This window comes from Hippopotamus amphibius, chromosome 14 (genome assembly GCF_030028045.1).
Source record: "Hippopotamus amphibius kiboko isolate mHipAmp2 chromosome 14, mHipAmp2.hap2, whole genome shotgun sequence".
In the NCBI taxonomy this organism is placed as follows: domain Eukaryota; kingdom Metazoa; phylum Chordata; class Mammalia; order Artiodactyla; family Hippopotamidae; genus Hippopotamus; species Hippopotamus amphibius.
Genome location: NC_080199.1, coordinates 59465907 through 59484101, shown reverse-complemented (window position 1 = coordinate 59484101; position 18195 = coordinate 59465907). Strand labels below are relative to the sequence as shown.

Genomic DNA, 18195 nt, shown 5'->3' with positions numbered 1-18195 from the left:
TCTTTAGCAGGCACTGTTTTTAACCTCTTTCAGGTGCAAAAAGAAGGGGGGGTGGGCGGGGGCTGTAAACTAGGAAGATCACATCCTGGCCATCGCCCTGCCAGGTCCTAGCTCCAAGGCCTTAGGCCAGTTGTGTCACCTCTCTGACTCTATTTCCTCATCCGTAAAGTGGGCTCACAGGGCTTGTCTGTCTTCTCTCCTGGGATTTGGGTGAGGACAAAAGGAGATCCTGTAAGTGGACGCCCTGTGAAAACTAGCAAGCTTGGGACACATTCCCAAGCTTGAGCCTGCATTATCAACCTCAGGTCCTGTTTCTGCATCAGACAGCTCGGGAGTCCCCGGGCAGCTCCTCCTCAGAAGCCACTGTGTCTGCCTGAACGTGACCCACTTATTCCTTCCCCATCTCCACCCACGCTGGGAGGTGTCCTTTGCATGAGTGGCTCTGGGCTAAAAGCAGCACGTGGGGAGAGTCGGGCTCCTGTTCTCTGCATATGTCCTCAGGTGACCTATCCCTCCCCAGCTGACAGCTGAGGAATCTCTGAAAGTTCAGAGGGAGGCGTCCCACAGGGTTTCAGTGCAGAGCTCAGGCCCTGAGCCCTTCTCACAACAGGACCAGGTTAAAAGTTCTCTGGTTCCCCAGAGACAGAATCATCTTCCCTTTGGAAGACTCTTTCCCCAAAAGGACCTCTGAGCCCTAGGTCAGTAGAGGTAGATGTACACAAGGAGCAGAAGTTAAAACCAAGAGCGGCAAACTCCAGGACAGGACAGCCCTGGGAACCCCTGGAAGGAGAAATCGGAGCAGGTGACAACGGAAGTAGTTATTTCCTGTCTACAAGAAACTTCAGGACAGGAAGTATACCAGGATCACAGTTTCATAGCCCTAAGACCCTGAAGCGGTTTCCTGAAATTAAAAAAAAAAAAAAAAAAAAAGTCACCCATAAGAGGTGTCAGTTAGAGGACACTAAAAATGCTTTTCCAGAACATCTATTTGTCCTATCAACAAAGCCTAATTACAGAGTTTTCAAAATCTAGTTAAGCTGAAAACACTCTTTTTTTTTTTTTTTTTTTTTTGCCGCATTGCACAGCTGGCAGGATCCTAGTTCCCTGAACCCGTGCCCTTGGCTGTGAAAGCACAGAGTCCTGACCACTGGACCGCCAGGGAATTCCCGAAAACATTCATTTCTCTTAGGAAATGTTCATTGCCTCCCTCATGGCCAGAGTACCAACTACCACCACCCTTCACCCTCTCCAACTAGTCCTGCCTCGCTAAGTTCCAGAAACGATCACCACCCCCACCCCCACTGTCATCATCACTGCCAACACTGGTTAGCAGCTCCTCTGTCCCAGACAAGATGCTGAGATACATGACTCTCTCTTTTAATTCTTAAAATCACCCTATGACAGAACTTCTCTCATTGTCCTAATTTTACATAGGAAGCTCAGAGAGGTTAAGTAACTTTCCCCAGGTTGCACAGCAAATGAACAGCTGAACCAAGACTCAAACCCAGATCTCCAGAATTCATGCTCTTAACTTCTCTATTTTACCGCTCTGGGGTATAACAGAACAGTTCCTCAATCATAGTCCTGTGGAAACCAACCAGAAAGATATGGGCATGCAAGCTGTGCATTTTCTTTCTTTCTGACTCTAGGCCTGGTTTCTGGAAAGTCTGACCTTTCAGGTACTGTACATGCAGACCCTCATTCTACCTAAAGAAAATGAACCAGAGGGGCCCAGGGGAAGTTTGTGAAGTTTGTTGCTTCGTATCTCCAGAGCGGCCTGTAACTGAATCCGAGGTGACAATTCACAGGCAAATTTTAGCAGCAGAATCTGTTCAGAGTAATCATTGTTTCTCTCAGGGTTTGCCTCTGACTCCAAGCCTAGAAGTGGAGAAATTAACTAGCTCCACGCAAACACTGGGCTAAAATTCCAGCCCTACATCAGTCCCTGATGCAGCATTTTTCTATTTCCTGGGGATGATTTGCTCCAATTCCAGGACACATCAATACCCCACATCTAAGCCACCAAATCAGTCACTGGTAGCAGAGTTTGAAAAATGCCTCCTGGATTTTAAGTATCCAGGGTGGTTTGCAGCAGCACTACATCAGCCCGACAACACGTGCAAGAGCCGAGATAAATCTGTGCTCCTGGTGCAAACCATCCCTCACCCAGGCCCTGCGTGGAAGCTGACTCCCGTGTGAAACAGAAGTGCATCCATCCATTCAGTCAGCTAGCCATTGCAGAGCATATCGGATGCACGCAGGACAGGGCTGGACCTGCTTGTCTCTCACCTTCATTGAAAGGTGGAGTTTGGGTTGAGCAACCGGAGGAGCATGGCATCTCCTGGGAGAGGATGCAGAGCTCAGTTTCTTGGGAGGGTCCAGACATTGGCTGTGGGCCACTATGATCTAAGCTGACAGCTTCTCAGCAACCTTTGCTGAATTGTGCCTTCAGCTTGTTGCCCCAGGGCTTTGCTCTGGTTTAGGAACTTTGGGTACTGTGTGTTGGGACTGGCTCAAATAGGGTTACAGTCCTGGGCTGGGCTGCTGATAGGAGGAGTTCTAAATGGAAGTGGTATTTTTCTTCTGTTTTTGCTTTGTTTCATTACTCTCCCACTCTTTCTCTCTCTTTCTCCCTCTCTCCCTGCTACATACATTATTTTTTAAATAACATTTACTTTTTTAATGACAAAATCAGCACATGCTCTGTAAGGATGCTTATAAAATATAGAAAACCATTAAGAAAAAATTGCGTATAATCAATCCCACCCAGAGAGAACCACAAATCAGGTGTTAGTGCTTCCAGTAAATTTTTAATGCAATATGTTTGATTGTATTTTTATAAGAAGAGCATTAAATAGCATTATGCATATACAGTCTTATCTTGCTTTTTTAAAAATTTTAAACATTTTACAAGGTCAGTATGAAGGTAGGACCTTTTTGATTAAGCACCTTGGGCACTTTTCAGCCCAGTTTTCCTGACTTGAGTCTCAGCCAGGCTAGAGGAAGATGGTCCAAATTACTGATGCTCTGGGCTGAAACTTTCCTTGCAGTCTTTGAAGCAGCTGATCAGCCCAAGATCAGGAGTCATGCCTGGCAAAATCCCCGTGAGACACAGCTCTCCATCTCTAGTGGGCACATCTGATTTATCTAGGGCATTTGTTACAACGTCCAGAGATTCTCATTCCACAGATCTGCAGGCATGAAAAACATGTCTAGTACTTGTAATGATTTCCAAACCATAGTCTATAAATTTTCAGGGTAGCCTTAAGTGTGGAATGGAAATTATGGAGTCCATTTAAAGGTCTCAGTTCTATAGAGCTTCCAACATCCCCAATTCCCTCCACCCTAACTCCCAACAACTCAGCCAATTACCTTTAGGCAGCAGCCGCTGAAAGGTCAAAGGTTATGCAGGGCAGCCTCAGGATTTATGTCCGCTTCAGGACTCATTGACCCTCATCGACTTCTCTTGTGTGTCAGGACTGAGAAGGGACCATCAATATTGTCACAACAGGCTTGGAAGCCCGCTCATTCCCCATGTGGGACGTGGCGCTGAACACGCAAACAGAGGGCACTCTGGTCTCGGAAGCTTCTTACTCAACTAAGCTCTTTCAAATGAGAAATAGGTACAAATCTTAAACATATTCATAATTCGAGAAGTGCAATAAATGCAAGATTCTTTTCTCTATAACTGAATTTGACACATATCTTGGGTTCTCATTCCATCAAGAGTGGAAAAATCTTAGCCGAGTTGAAGATTCCCCACTGTGGCTCAGAGTTGTGTCCATGTTTTGAGGGGCCTAGGAAGTGATGTTCTTTTTTGGCCCCACTGCATGGCTTGTGGGACCTCAGCTCCCCAACCAGGGATCAAACCCGTGCCGCCCACAGTGGAAGCACAGCGTCTTAACCACTGGACCACCAGAAAAGTCCCCAAAGTGATGTTCTGTTCAATGTTTAACAATCAGCTCTCTGAGGGGAAAAGTATGTATATAAAGTACGTAAGTTTATTATAAACTTTACTGGTATAAAGCACATGAGACAATTCTAAAAAATAATAAAATATACAGTACTCTTAAGTTCCATATAGCCACACAGAATGCCTTCTTTGGTTTTGCTGAACTCTTGTACCCACAGTCAACCTACAGCTGCAATTCAGCCATCACTTGACAAGATCAGATTACCATGAGAAGTGACCACAGCATTGATGAATGTGTATGATTTCCCTCTGAATGTTGGTTGATAGTTTCTTTTACGTTAACAAGATAAAAGGGAACCAGCAAAAGTAAATGTCAGTATATCACTCACTTCTCAATGATGTGAATGACCTCTTGGCTGAATCAGGTAACAATTTTAGGATACTAAAAGAATATTTCCTTAATTTTTTGCACTATTTAACACAAACAGCTATACACATGACACAAAATTTGCCTTATTAACATTTTCTCTATTACTTTCTTCAGTCTACTCTAGACCCTCAGAAAAACAGGAAATCAAGCCCTGATTTCCAGCATTTGCCAATTTCCTAAATATTCCCATCATGGCTAACTTCAAGCTACTGACGTGACATTGTATGAGGGTGAGTCAAAAATTAGCTGCACTCCGATTATATTAAAACTTCTATAAATTCTACAGCCACAGTGTAGATAATTTTTGACGCACCCTCATACATGAGGTTGGGAAGAGATGTTTACCGTTATTTAGTATTTCCATCATACAGATAAAGATACAAAGGTTTATAGATATGTACAATAAATAACCTCAAGAACACATATAATAGTAAAATGGTTAGGAAGTGATGAATTTTGAGTATTTATAACCTTTGTTTCTATATAATTTACCTGTCGGTTTGCATAATTGAATTTCTGTAATGGCTGAGCTTAACAATCAGCTTACAAAATTCCTGAAACTTTAACAATTAGCTCTTGTGAGCTGATAGACACTGGTCTATGGGCTGTCAATGGCTGGATGTGGTGGGCATTCTTTCTAGCCATTGTCATCCATCCATTCTGACACCCACTAAAAAAGTTCTTGCTGCCGTCTGGTCTCTGGTCTTGGGTCCAAGCAGTTCGCTGCCGTGTCCTGATTTTTCTACACACACTGTCTTCCCCAGGTCCATAAGCTCTCAGCTCACTCCAGTGCCTCTCTGGATGACTTGGGATGCAGATTCTAAAACTCATTAGAAGAGTTGGGAGATTCTTATCTCTAATGATACAGGATGCTAACTTTATGCTCTACTAAATCTACTAAATCAACCCATATATATTTGGGTCTATGTTTGGCTTCTGTGCTGTTTCACTGATCTACTTGTTTTAATGCACAGAATCACACATTTAAATCCTCTAACTTTATTCTGTATTACACAATTTGGTTAGCTAATCTCTTTCACCACTATTCATTTTTCAGTAATATCCTGACTATACTTGTATGTTTATTTTTTCATATAAACTTTTCAAGTTAACTTGTTTAACTGTATTTTTTAACTTATTGGCATATTTATTATGATCACCTTAAATTTCTGGAATGTCAACATATTTATAATAGCGAGCCACTATTCATGAATAGATTATTTTTCATTTATTTATTTTTATTCAATTCTTTGTGTTCTTTAGTAGCATTTTAAACTTTTTTTCTCATAGTTTGTGAATGTGTCCTATAGAATTCATAGGTATTGTTCCTAGGTATTGTTTTTAATGCATGTAACTAGTTTGTAGATATGAAAATTATTATATTTGTTAAATTTGTGCTTAAGTTGTTTAATTTTTAGAGTAATTTTCCAGTTGATGCTCTCCTTTCCAAATTTTTATACCTCTAATTGCTTTCTCCTATCAAATCGCATTGGTTTACTTCCTATGGAATGTTAAAGAATAATAGTACAGCAAATATTCTTGATTTGTTCCAGACTTTACTAATCCTTCCAGAGTTTGTCCATTATAAGTAACGCCAGCCTACTTGTTCAGAAAGTTTCTACCTAGTCCTATTTTTATAACAGTTTTATTGAGATATAATTCACATACATTTTAAAGTGTATAATTCTGTTGGGTGCTCATATCTTCCAAAGTTGTACAACTATCACCACCATCTAATTTTAGAACATTTTCATCTCCAAAAAGAAACCCATATTCTTTAGCAAGTACTCCCATTCTTTCTTCCTGCCAGCCCCTAGCAACCACTAATCTACTTTCAGTCTCTAGGAATTTACCTATTCTGAGAGAAATGAGAGTTCCAGTTTCTCTACATCCTCACCAACACTTATCTGTCTTTTTTATTTTAGGCATCCCAGTGGATGTGAATTGGTATCTCATTGCGGTTTTGAGTTGAATTTCTGGGAAAGCTGATGACATTGAACATCTTTTTATGTGCTGATCAGCCATATAGCTTCTTTTGAGAAATGCATATTCAAATCTTTAACCCATTTCTTAATTGGGTTATTTGTCTTTTTGTTGTTGAGTTGTAACAGCTCTTTATATATGCTGGATACAAGCCCCTTATTGGATATATGATTTGCAGAAATCATTCCTCTCATTTTTCACTTTATCAAATATCATTTCAACATCAAGAAAGATAATTATGTAACTTTTTTTATCTATTTATTTGGTAAATCACATTACAGCTCTCTAACATTGAATCATCTTTGCATTCCTGATATGAACTCTTCTTAACCAAGGGATGTTATTCTTTCAACATGCTGCTGCCACACTCTATTTGTACCATTTTATTTAGAAATTTACATCAATATTCATAAGTGAGATTAGTCTAAGCTCTCTTTTGGTGTTATCTTCATTAAATTTTATTCTTAATCTTTTGATGGTTTTCTGAAAATCAGATTTCTTTTTAGTCTGCTTAACAATTTAAATAAGATAAGGATCATCTGTTTGGTAAGGATTTGGTGGAATTCTTCTGTGGAACCATCTGGGCCTGGTGGCTGCATCTTGGGAGGGTGCGACAGGAGCCACAGCTTTCTCTATTGCTTCTCAGATTTCCCATCTCTTCTGAGACGACTCTTTTTTTTTTTTTTAATTTTTTTATTTTTTGGGGGGTACACCAGGTTCAATCATCTGTTTTTATACACATATCCCCATATTCCCTCCCTTCCTTGACTCCCCCCCCATCGAGTCCCCCCCACACTCCCCACCCCAGTCCTCTAAGGCATCTTCCATCCTCGAGTTGGACTCCCTTTGTTATACAACAACTTCCCACTGACTATTTTACAATTGGTAGTATATATATGTCTGTGCTACTCTCTCGCTTCGTCTGTTTCCCCTTCACCCCCCACCCCCTCCCATACCTCGAGTTCTCCAGTCCATTCTCTGTATCTGCTTCCTTGTTCTTGTCACTGAGTTCATCAGTACCATTTTTAGATTCCGTATATGTGAGTTAGCATACAATATTTGTCTTTCTCTTTCTGACTTACTTCACTATGTATGACAGATTGTAGTTCTATCCACCTCATTACATATAGCTCCACCTCATCCCTTTTTATAGCTGAGTAATATTCCATTGTATATATATATGCCACATCTTCTGTATCCATTCATTTGTTGATGGGCATTTAGGTTGCTTCCATGTCCTGGCTATTGTAAATAGTACTGCAATAAACATTATGGTACAAGTTTCTTTTGGGATAATGGTTTTCTTTGGGTATATGCCCAGGAGTGGGATTACTGGATCATATGGTAGTTCTATTTGTAGTTTTTTAAGGAACCTCCAAATGGTTTTCCATAGTGGCTGTACCAACTTACATTCCCACCAACAGTGCAGGAGAGTTCCCTTTTCTCCACACCCTCTCCAACATTTGTGGTTTCCAGACTTTGTGATGATGGCCATTCTGATTGGTGTGAGGTGATACCTCATTGTGGCTTTGACTTGCATTTCTCTGATGATGAGTGATGTTGAGCATCTTTTCATGTGTTTGTTGGCCATCTGTATGTCTTCTTTGGAGAAATGTCTATTTAGGTCTTCTGCCCATTTGTGGATTGGGTTATTTGCTTTTTTGGTATTAAGCTTCATAAGCTGCTTGTATATTTTGGAGGTTAATCCTTTGTCCGTTGTTTCATAGGCAATTATTTTTTCCCATTCTGAGGGTTGCCTTTTAGTCTTGTTTATGGTTTCTTTTGCTGTGCAAAAGCTTTTAAGTTTCATGAGGTCCCATTTGTTTATTCTTGATTTTATTTCCATGATTCTAGGAGGTGGGTCAAAAAGGATCTTGCTTTGATGTATGTCATAGAGTGTTCTGCCTATGTTTTCCTCTAGGAGTTTGATAGTGTCTGGCCTTCCATGTAGGTCTTTGATCCATTTGGAGTTTATTTTTGTGTATGGTGTTAGGAAGTGTTCTAATTTCATTCTTTTACATGTTGCTGTCCAGTTTTCCCAGCACCACTTATTGAAGAGGCTGTCTTTTTTCCATTGCATACTCGTGCCTCCTTTGTTAAAGATAAGGTGTCCATATGTGTTTGGGCTTACTTCTGAGTTCTCTATTCTATTCCATTGATCTTCCTTTCTATTTTTGTGCCAGTACCATACTGTCTTGATCACTATGGCCTTGTAGTATAGTTTGAAGTCAGGAAGCCTGATTCCACCTACTCCATTTTTCCTTCTCAAGATTGCTTTGGCTATTCGGGGTCTTTTGCGTTTCCATACAAGATTTCTTGCTTTCCGTAAGATTTCTTGCTCTAGTTCTGTGAAAAATGCCATTGGTAATTTGATCGGGATTGCATTGAATCTGTAAATTGCTTTGGGTAGTACAGACATTTTCACGATGTTGATTCTTCCAATCCAGGAACATGGTATGTCTCTCCATCTGTTTGTGTCGTCTTTCATTTCTTTCATCAATGTCTTAAAGTTTTCTGCATACAGATCTTTTGCCTCCTTAGGCAGGTTTATTCCTAGGTATTTGATTCTTTTGGTTGCAATGGTGAATGGGAGAGTTTCCTTAATTTCTCTTTCTGCTCTTCCGTTGTTAGTGTATAGGAATGCAAGAGATTTCTGTGCATTAATTTTGTATCCTGCTACTTTACTAAACTCATCAATGAGTGCTAGCAGTTTTCTGGTAGAGTCTTTAGGGTTTTCTATATATAATATCATGTCATCTGCAAAGAGTGACAATTTTACTTCTTCTTTTCCAATTTGGATTCCTTTGATTTCTTTTTCTTCTCTGATTGCTGTGGCTAAAACTTCCAAAACTATGTTGAATAATAGTGGTGAGAGTGGACACCCTTGTCTTGTTCCTGTCCTTAGAGGGAATTCTTCCAGTTTTTCCCCATTGAGAACGATGTTGGCTTTTGGTTTGTCATATATGGCTTTTATTATGTTGAGGTAATTTCCTTCTATGCCCATTTTCTGGAGAGCTTTTATCATAAATGGATGTTGAACTTTGTCAAAAGCTTTTTCTGCATCTATTGAGATGATCATATGGTTTTTATCCTTCAATTTGTTGATATGATGTATCACGTTGATTGATTTGCGTATATTGTAGAATCCTTGCATCCCAGGGATAAACCCCACTTGATCATGGTGTATGATTTTTTTAATGTGCTGTTGGAGTCTGTTAGCTAGTATTTTGTTGAGGATTTTTGCATCTATATTCATCAGTGATATTGGTCTGTAGTTTTCTTTTTTTGTGACATCTTTGCCTGGTTTTGGTATCAGGGTGATGGTAGCCTCGTAGAATGAGTTTGGGAGTGCTCCACCTTCTGCAATATTTTGGAAGAGTTTGAGAAGGATAGGTGTTAGCTCTTCTTGAAATGTTTGATAGAATTCGCCCGTGAACCCATCTGGTCCCGGGCTTTTGTGTGTTGGGAGATTTTTAATCACTGCCTCAATTTCCGTACTTGTGATTGCTCTGTTCATGGTTTCTATTTCTTCCTGGTTCAGTCTTGGAAGATTGTATTTTTCTAAGAATGTATCCATTTCTTCCAAGTTATCCAATTGATTGGCATCTAGTTGCTTGTAGTAGTCTCTCATGATGTTTTGTATTTCTGAGGTGTCCGCTGTTACTTCTCCTTTTTCATTTCTAATTCTGTTGATTTGCATCTTCTCCCTTTTTTTCTTGATGAGTCTGGCTAATGGTTTATCAATTTTGTTAATCTTCTCAAAGAACCAGCTTTTAGTTTTATTTATTTTTCTTATGGTTTCTTTCCTTTCTTTTTCATTTATTTCTGCTCTGATCTTTATGATCTTTCCTTCTGCTCACTTTGGGGTTTCTTTGTTCTTCTTTCTCTAGTTGTTTGAGGTGTAAGGTTAGGTTGTTTATTCGATCATTTTCTTGTTTCTTAAGGTAGGACTGTATTGCTATAAACTTCCCTCTTAGAACTGCTTTTGCTGCATCCCATAGGTTTTGGGTTGTTGTGTTTTCGTTGTCATTTGTTTCTAGATATTTTTTGATTTCCTCTTTGATTTCTTTAGTGATTCCTTGGTTGTTTAAGAGTGAATTGTTTAGCCTCCATGTATTTGTATTTTTTGCAGTTTTTTTCCTGTAATTGATATCTAGTCTCATGGCGTTGTGGTCTGAGAAGATGCTTGATATGATTTCAATTTTCTTGAATTTGCCGAGGTTTGCTTTGTGACCCAAGATGTGATCTATCCTGGAAAATGTTCCGTGTGCACTTGAGAAGAAAGTGTAGTCTGTCGTTTTTGGATGGAATGTCCTATAACTATCAATTAAGTCGAGATGGTCTAATGTGTCATTTAAAGCTTGTGTGTCTTTATTTATTTTCTGTTTGGATGATCTGTCCATGGATGTAAGTGGGGTGTTCAAGTCTCCCACTATTATTGTGTTCCTGTCGATGTCCCCTTTTATAGCTGTTAGCATTTGCCTTATGTATTGAGGTGCTCCTGTATTGGGGGCATAGATATTTACCATTGTGATATGTTCTTCTTGGATGGATCCCTTGATCATTATGTAGTGTCCTTCCTTGTCTCTTTTAATAGTCTTTACTTTCAAGTCTAATTTGTCTGATATGAGTATTGCTACTCCAGCTTTCTTTTGACTTCCATTTGCATGGAATATCTTTTTCCACCCCTTTACTTTCAGTCTATATGTATCCCTTGGTCTGAAGTGGGTTTCTTGTAGGCAGCATATAGAAGGGTCTTGTTTTTGTATTCATTCAGCCAGTCTGTGTCTTTTGGTTGGAGCATTTAATCCATTTACATTTAAAGTGATTATTGACATGTGTGTTCCAATTACCATTTTCTTAATTGTTTTGGGTTTGTATTTGTAGGTGTTTTCCTTTTGTTGTGTTTCCTACTTAGAGAAGTTCCTTCAGCACTTGTTGTAAGGCTGGTTTGGTGGTGCTGAATTCTCTTACCTTTTGCTTGTCTGGAAAGCTTTTGATTTCTCCCTCAAATCTGAATGAGATTCTTGCTGGGTAGAGTATTCTTGGCTGTAGGTTTCTCTCTTTCAGGACTTTCAGTATATCCTGCCATTCCCTTCTGGCCTGCAGAGTTTCTGTAGAAAGGTCAGCTGTTATCCTGATGGGTTTTCCCTTATATGTCGTTTGTTGCTTTTCTCTTGCTGCTTTTAATATTTTTTCTTTGTGTTTAATTGTCGTTAGTTTGATTAATATGTGTCTTGGTGTATTTCTCCTTGGGTTTATTCTGTATGGGACTCTCTGTGCTTCTTGGACTTGGTTAATTATTTCCTTTCCCATGTTGGGGAAGTTTTCCACTATAACCTCTTCAAATATTTTCTCAGACCCTTTCTTGTTTTCTTCTTCTTCTGGGATGCCTATAATTCGAATGTTGGTATGCTTAGTGTTATCACTGAGGTCTCTGAGACTGTCTTCTAATCTTTTTATTCTTTTTTCTTTTTCCTGCTCTGTGGCGTTTATTTCCGCCATTCTATCTTCCAACTCACTTATTCGTTCTTCTGCCTCAGTCATTCTGCCCGTTATAGCATCTAGAGTATTTTTAATTTCAGTTATTTTGTTATCCATTGCTGTTTGTTTTTCTGAGTTCTTATGAACTGTTTCTTGTACTTTCTCTATTTTGTTATCGAGATTTTGTATCATTTTTACTATCATTACTCTAAATTCTTTTTCAGGCATTTTTCCTATTTCCTCCTCATTTATCTGGTCTTGTGGGTTTTTTTCCTGCTCCTTTGCCTGCATGGTGTTTCTTTGTTTCCTCATGGTTGTCCAAACTTTTGGGGTTGCTTGTCCTGGCAATAGAGGTGTTTATAGAAGACTGTCCAAGCCTCAGACTAATGTCCAAGTATTGGATTAAACGAATATTAAGTCTAGGAAACACATACATGTATAAGACACACAATTACTGAATCCGTTAGGACATAAGGCTCTAGAAAGACCTGACAGAACCCCAGTGTGCTATCAGATATTCAAAGAGAAACCCAACAGAAATGGACAACTGAAACAGAACAAATCAGAGACAAAAGCAAAAGCAAACAAACAAACAAATAACACCCTACACATACAAACATCAATCCAGGGAGATTTTGTAAGCTAGGATCAATATAGAAAAGAGCCGGAGTACCACCAGAGAGAATGGAGATTCTCGGAATGTAATTAGACAACTGTACTAAGAACTAAGATAAAGACAAAAGCCTAATATTAAATACCAAGGCAGTGCGTCATCTGGAGAATAGAGCAAGGAGTCTGAGCAGACCGATAGTGTTGCTTATAAGTATGTTAAGATAAAATAAACTTAAAATGGCTGGAAGAAAGGGGAACAGAAGAGCGTAATGTGGTTGGAAATATGCAAATAAAAAGAAAGGAATAGAAATGTATAAAAGATAGGGATGAAAGGAAAGTATGAGAGATATATTGTCCGTACTACCAAAAACTTAGCTAGATATAGAAGTATATAAAAAGGCAAAAAAAAAAAAAAAGAATAAAAAATATCATTAAAAAATTATGTTATAAAACTTGTAGATCCCTTAGGGCTAAGATTGTATTTAATAAAGGAAAAAAAAAAGAGAGAGAGAGAGAGAAAGAAAAAAAAAAAATCCAGAACTGATCCCAGAATGGACCAGTTCAATAGGTATTGATAATACTATTTCTGTTTCCTTAGCGTCTCAGCTGTGTCCTTCTCCTTGCCTTGGGTTTTTTTGCATTATTCTGTGACCAGCAGAGGTTCCTTTATTGTTCGTCTGTAAGCGTCGGTGTGTGGGGAGGGAGAGGATACAATAGTGGCTCCTTCTCCTGGGAGTAAGTGAGCAGTGGCGCACTGTTGTTTCAGTCGGGCTTGGAGGTGCCTGTTACAGAGGGCGCTGGTGGCTCAGGCGTAAACAGAAAGTCTTAGAGTTGGGCCTCTCTTGGGGTTTTTTTCTTTTTGATGCTGTTGTTGTTGTTGTTGTTTTCCTCTTGGCAGCCTCCCTGCTGCTGGCGTTGCAAGGGGTTTTAATCGAGCCCCGCCCGAGCACCTGAGAGTGCTTGTTATCCCTGAGCGCCTTAGGTGGCCCCCGGGCATCTCTCCACTGCCTGTTGCAGAGGCGCCAAAAGGGAGAGAGAGGCTATGCGCGCGGCTCCTCCCCCCCCCCCGCCCCGCCCGTGAGCCTGCAGCCTCCAGCTGCCATCATGGCCGGGCAGCTCTCAGGGACGGGCACTCCTCTCCGCGGACCTCCTCCCTCCTGTCCTCTCCAACCGTCACCCTACCGGCAACAATGTTTCTCCCCCTGAACCAGCTCTCCGGTTCCCACACTCCCGCTCCTGGACCCTCCATTCAGCCGCGGATCGATGTCTCGGTCCGGGAACGCTGAGCTGCACTGCGGACCCTCCATATGTTTCTCACTCCCTCCCGTCTGCCACAGCTCCGCCGCTTCACCCTCTTTGAGCCCTCGTAGATGCCTCCCTACCAGCTATGTCGGGCTCCCCGCGGTCCTTTCTGGTGTCCGAGGCCGTCTGCTGGTGTTCAGCTGGTTCTCTGTGGGAATGACTGCGTCCTTCCGTGCATTCCCAACGCATCTGTGGAGAGGGATGCACTCCACGTCTCTCTACTTCGCCGCCATCTTTTCTCCTCCGTGAGATGACTCTTGTAAACACATCTCTTCTAGGGAAAGTATACATATATTTGCACAGGCTGAAGTAAAGCAGTGTTTTATAGTGTCTACAAATTTCCTCTGTCTGAGCTTATTCTCATCTCATATTTGTACACTGTCCTTTTTTTAATTTTTAATTTTATTTTTGGCTGCACTGGGTCTTCGTTGCCGCGTGCGGGCTTTCCCTAGTTGCAGCGAGTGAGGGCTACCCTTGGTTGCAGTGCATGGGCTTCTCGTTGCCGTGGCTTCTCTTGTTGTGGAACACCGGCTCTAGGCACACAGGCTTCAGTAGTTGCAGCACGCAGACTCAGTAGTTGTGGCTCACAGGCTTAGTTGCTCCACGGCATGTGGGATCCTCCCAGACCAGGGCTCGAACCCGTGTCCCCTGCATTGGCAGGAGGATTCTTAACCACTGCGCCACCAGGGAAGTCCCACTGTCCTTTAATAATGACTCAAGTTGTTCTTTTGGAGAAAGGAGACCCCTCTGTGTGTCCCACCTTTGCACAGTAGCCCTCGTGGATCAATTTAAATGTGAGACAAGGAGTTAGATCCTGCTCACTCAACCCAGACTCTCCGTGCAGGACACTTGGTCTGTGTTCCACCAAGTCAAGAGCCATTTTCCTCTCACCCATGTAAGTGTTCTTCTCATTTTCCCCTCATTCCCTTTGAGTGAATCCTGGAACAAACATATGGTAATCAAGACTTGGGAAGTGGCTTATTCCTAAATTTGAATAAGGCCTGTAATTAGTTAAGAGCATTGCACCGATTTTATTTTCCTGATTTTGATAACTGCAAGATGGTTATACGAGCTGTTGGCATTAGGTAAAGCTGGATTCATGGTACGTGGGAAATCTCTGAAATCTTTTTGCAACTTTCTTCTAAGTCTAAAATGAGTTCAAAATAAAAATATAATTTAAGAAAATACCTGATATTATACACAAAACTTGAATGTATGACTTTACAGCCTAAGATAGAGTATATACAATGTAAAAAAAAAGTCTTTACTTCTTAGATATGTATTTGTTTTAATTCCTATGTATTTAGAGCAGTATTAATATATTAATAGTAGGAATGGTAATAATGATCTCACCTAAATAATACATAAAGTGATCTTATTTTTTAAAATGTAATACATAAAACCATTCTATTTGTAAAAGTTCCAACCACAATTTACTTTTTAGAAATCAATCTGTTTTCAGTGTACAACTATGTGCATCTCTAAAAAGGGGTATATGTAATCGGGTAAAAATAGACATTTTAACTGCCATGAACCTTATATCCCTCTTTACACCCCACCTCACCTACCTGTCAAGTTTTTAGTAAGAAATTTTTTTATGTCAGCCTCTTTCCCTTTCCCCCTTAAAATCCTTTAGTGGCTCCACCAAAGCCTTTATGATGAGACCCAAACTCCTAGCAGGGCCTCCACAGCTCCATGGCCTCTTCTGTGTCATTTCTCATCATTTCCACCCACCTTGACTTTGACCACCCTGGCCTCCCAGGCTGGCTGAACTATTTGTACCCTTCAACTGTTGACATGTCCTTGCTTTCTGTCTACCTGAATGTCCTTTCCTTCTCTCCACAACCTGCCCTCTGCCGAGACAGTTCCCATTTGTCCTTCAAGGCTGGGCTCAGCTATCACATCCTCCACGAGACCTTCCCTGGCTGGACATGTCTCTCCTCTGCTCCCACAGCTCCCTGGTCTTATTTCTACCATAGCACTGATCACACGTATTATACTTGTCTGTTTTCCAGCCTGTCCCTCCATCAGACTGTGCTCTGTTTAGGGTGTAGACACCAGCTCTTATATATCATTTTATCGTCAGGATGTATCACAGTTCTTGGCACATGGAAGATGGTTGATAAAGTGTGATGAGTAATGAATGAATGAATGAATGAATGAAAGAATAAAATGAAATTCATACACTCCAGCTCTAGGCAAATCTACAGACACTCCTTGATCACCTCTGCACACCCACCAGTGACCTGAGCAAGTCAGAGTTGTGTAAAGTGCAGCCCCTACTTTCAAACTACTTAGAAGAGTAACTTACTCCTGCCCACACTCTACTGAAGAGGCTTTACAGTCCAAGGCTGCTTCATCCCAGAACTCCTGGTTCTGCCTTCTTTCACTTGCTCAGTACATATTAATTGGGAACAGCAATGTACTGAACGCAGAACTGGAGCTAGCGGGGCACTTTCATGAGGCTCACCAAAACCTCTGCCCTCTGTCTTAAAATAACGCATCATTGGTACAAATCAACCCATTTGCAAGGCAGAAACAGAGACACAGATGTAGAGAACAAACATACGGACACCAAGTGGGGAAAGCGGGGAGGGTTGGGGGGGGAATGAACTGGGAAATTGGGATACCAAATTGTACACTCTAAATATATGCAGTTTATTGTATGTTAACTGTATCTCAATAAAAGTTCTTAAAAATAAATAAATAAATAAATAAATAAAACAACGCATCATCGCAGAGCATCCCCACCCCCTGTCCCAAAACACGAACCGTGGCTCCTAGTGGCAGCCAATGTGACCCCCCCCCCCCCCGTCTAGTGTACAAACACCTTGGCTGAGAGTTATCCTAATCATCCAGAAGCTTTTCCCACTATCCCTTCAGCTCAGGGACCATACCCCAAGATGCAAAAGAAAAATTAACTCAATAGTTCCTTCCCTGGCTCACCCCACTATGGTCTGTAACCGCACGTCAGGTCAGGGCCCAGTGGCTGGGAAAGAACTAGACTCCAGTCATTCTGCCACTTTATTGAACTCTAAACTCTTTTTTTTTAAAAACTAATTTTCTGGTTGATCTTTTACATAATGTCCCAATCTCCATGAAGACCATTTTCCCCTTCTGCTACCTGCGTCTTCCAGCACCAGCATGGACGGGCAGACTCTCCACTAAAACTCAGCCTCTCCACCACTCTGCCACTAGGCCAGTGTCTTTTGCTGCTGGCCTAGACCAATGCCTGGAACGTAGGGAATATCAGCAAATGTCATCAACTGGGCGACAGATGCACTTGACCTTCCCTATATCCAGTATTAAGTGAGACACTAGGTATGAAAACACTTTTGAAATGCTAAAGTGATGGTTTAAGGCAATAGTTCTTCGCAGAAGAGATGGCAAAACAATGAATAATGTAATGTGTTATTAAATATCTGTTGAGCCCCTGCTGTGTGAAAAGCTCTACACACACTATTTCCATTATAATTTTCAGTCCCTAATATTAGAAAGCATGGCTATTCAACACACCCTGTGTATCACGATCATGTATCCAGGATATGGAACCAGTTCAAAGGGAACCCCCATGCCACCCCTCCCACCCCCACCCCCCATCTTGCTTTCAAAGCTCTTGGTAATGCGGTCACATCTTTCCAATCCGGCCTTACTTCTCATTATTCTGCTAAGGCCTCACCAGTCCATGAAAAGACCAGCTCCTCGCCAAGCTCAAGCTGTTCCCTGGCCTCTGGAAGTGCTCTTTTCCCATCCCTCCACCATCCAGCTCTCATCCATTGTTTCTGGTCCATTTCAAGGGCCACCCCCTGCACAAGCCTTTTCCTATCACTCAAGCCATTTGATACTGAAGAGAACACAGCCTGCATCACTCCAGGCTCAATTACATCATAGAAACATATGGCTTCACATATGGCCTGTGCCGGTGAGCCCCCTATGGCCAAAAGAGTGACACTTCTGTCCATGTCCCCTTCAACACATCACATGGTGTTCAGCATACTCTAGTTGCTCCACAGGCACATGGCTGGTTGATAAGGACCCTGGGGGAAAATGGCCCTGAGCCTAAAATCAAAAGTGAACACAGGCAGAATTGGCCCTTCTCGTGGGATAGTCAAAGAAGCAAGGCCACATCACGCCCTCCCTGCTGTGAACATGGCATCGGGAGGGGTCACCCACAAAGACAATGTTCTACCTCATTACCAATTCAGTCCCCGTGGAAACCCCTGCCAGGGCCCTTAATTTCTTGTGTTAAAACAACACACGAGGTGACCCCAGCACAATCTCTAATAGGTAGCATGGGTCAACAATTATTCATTTGTACTAGAGCTTTTCGCATGACGGGCTGAGATGAAAATTTGTCCTCTTCCTGGCAAGAGCTATAAATTAGTTTTATGCTACTGTTAAACCCAGAGGCAAATAAAGGAAGGGATTGGAAGGTGAGGGGAGGGTCAGTGACTAAGGCCTGGCTGCTTCC

At 41.4% G+C, this 18195-nt stretch overlaps 1 protein-coding gene across 1 annotated transcript in view; it reads left to right on the top strand.

The window, feature by feature from the left end:
- SIAH3 (siah E3 ubiquitin protein ligase family member 3) overlaps positions 1 to 18195 on the top strand; it is a 71750-nt gene that overhangs the window by 34863 nt on the left and 18692 nt on the right. The window lies entirely within an intron of this gene.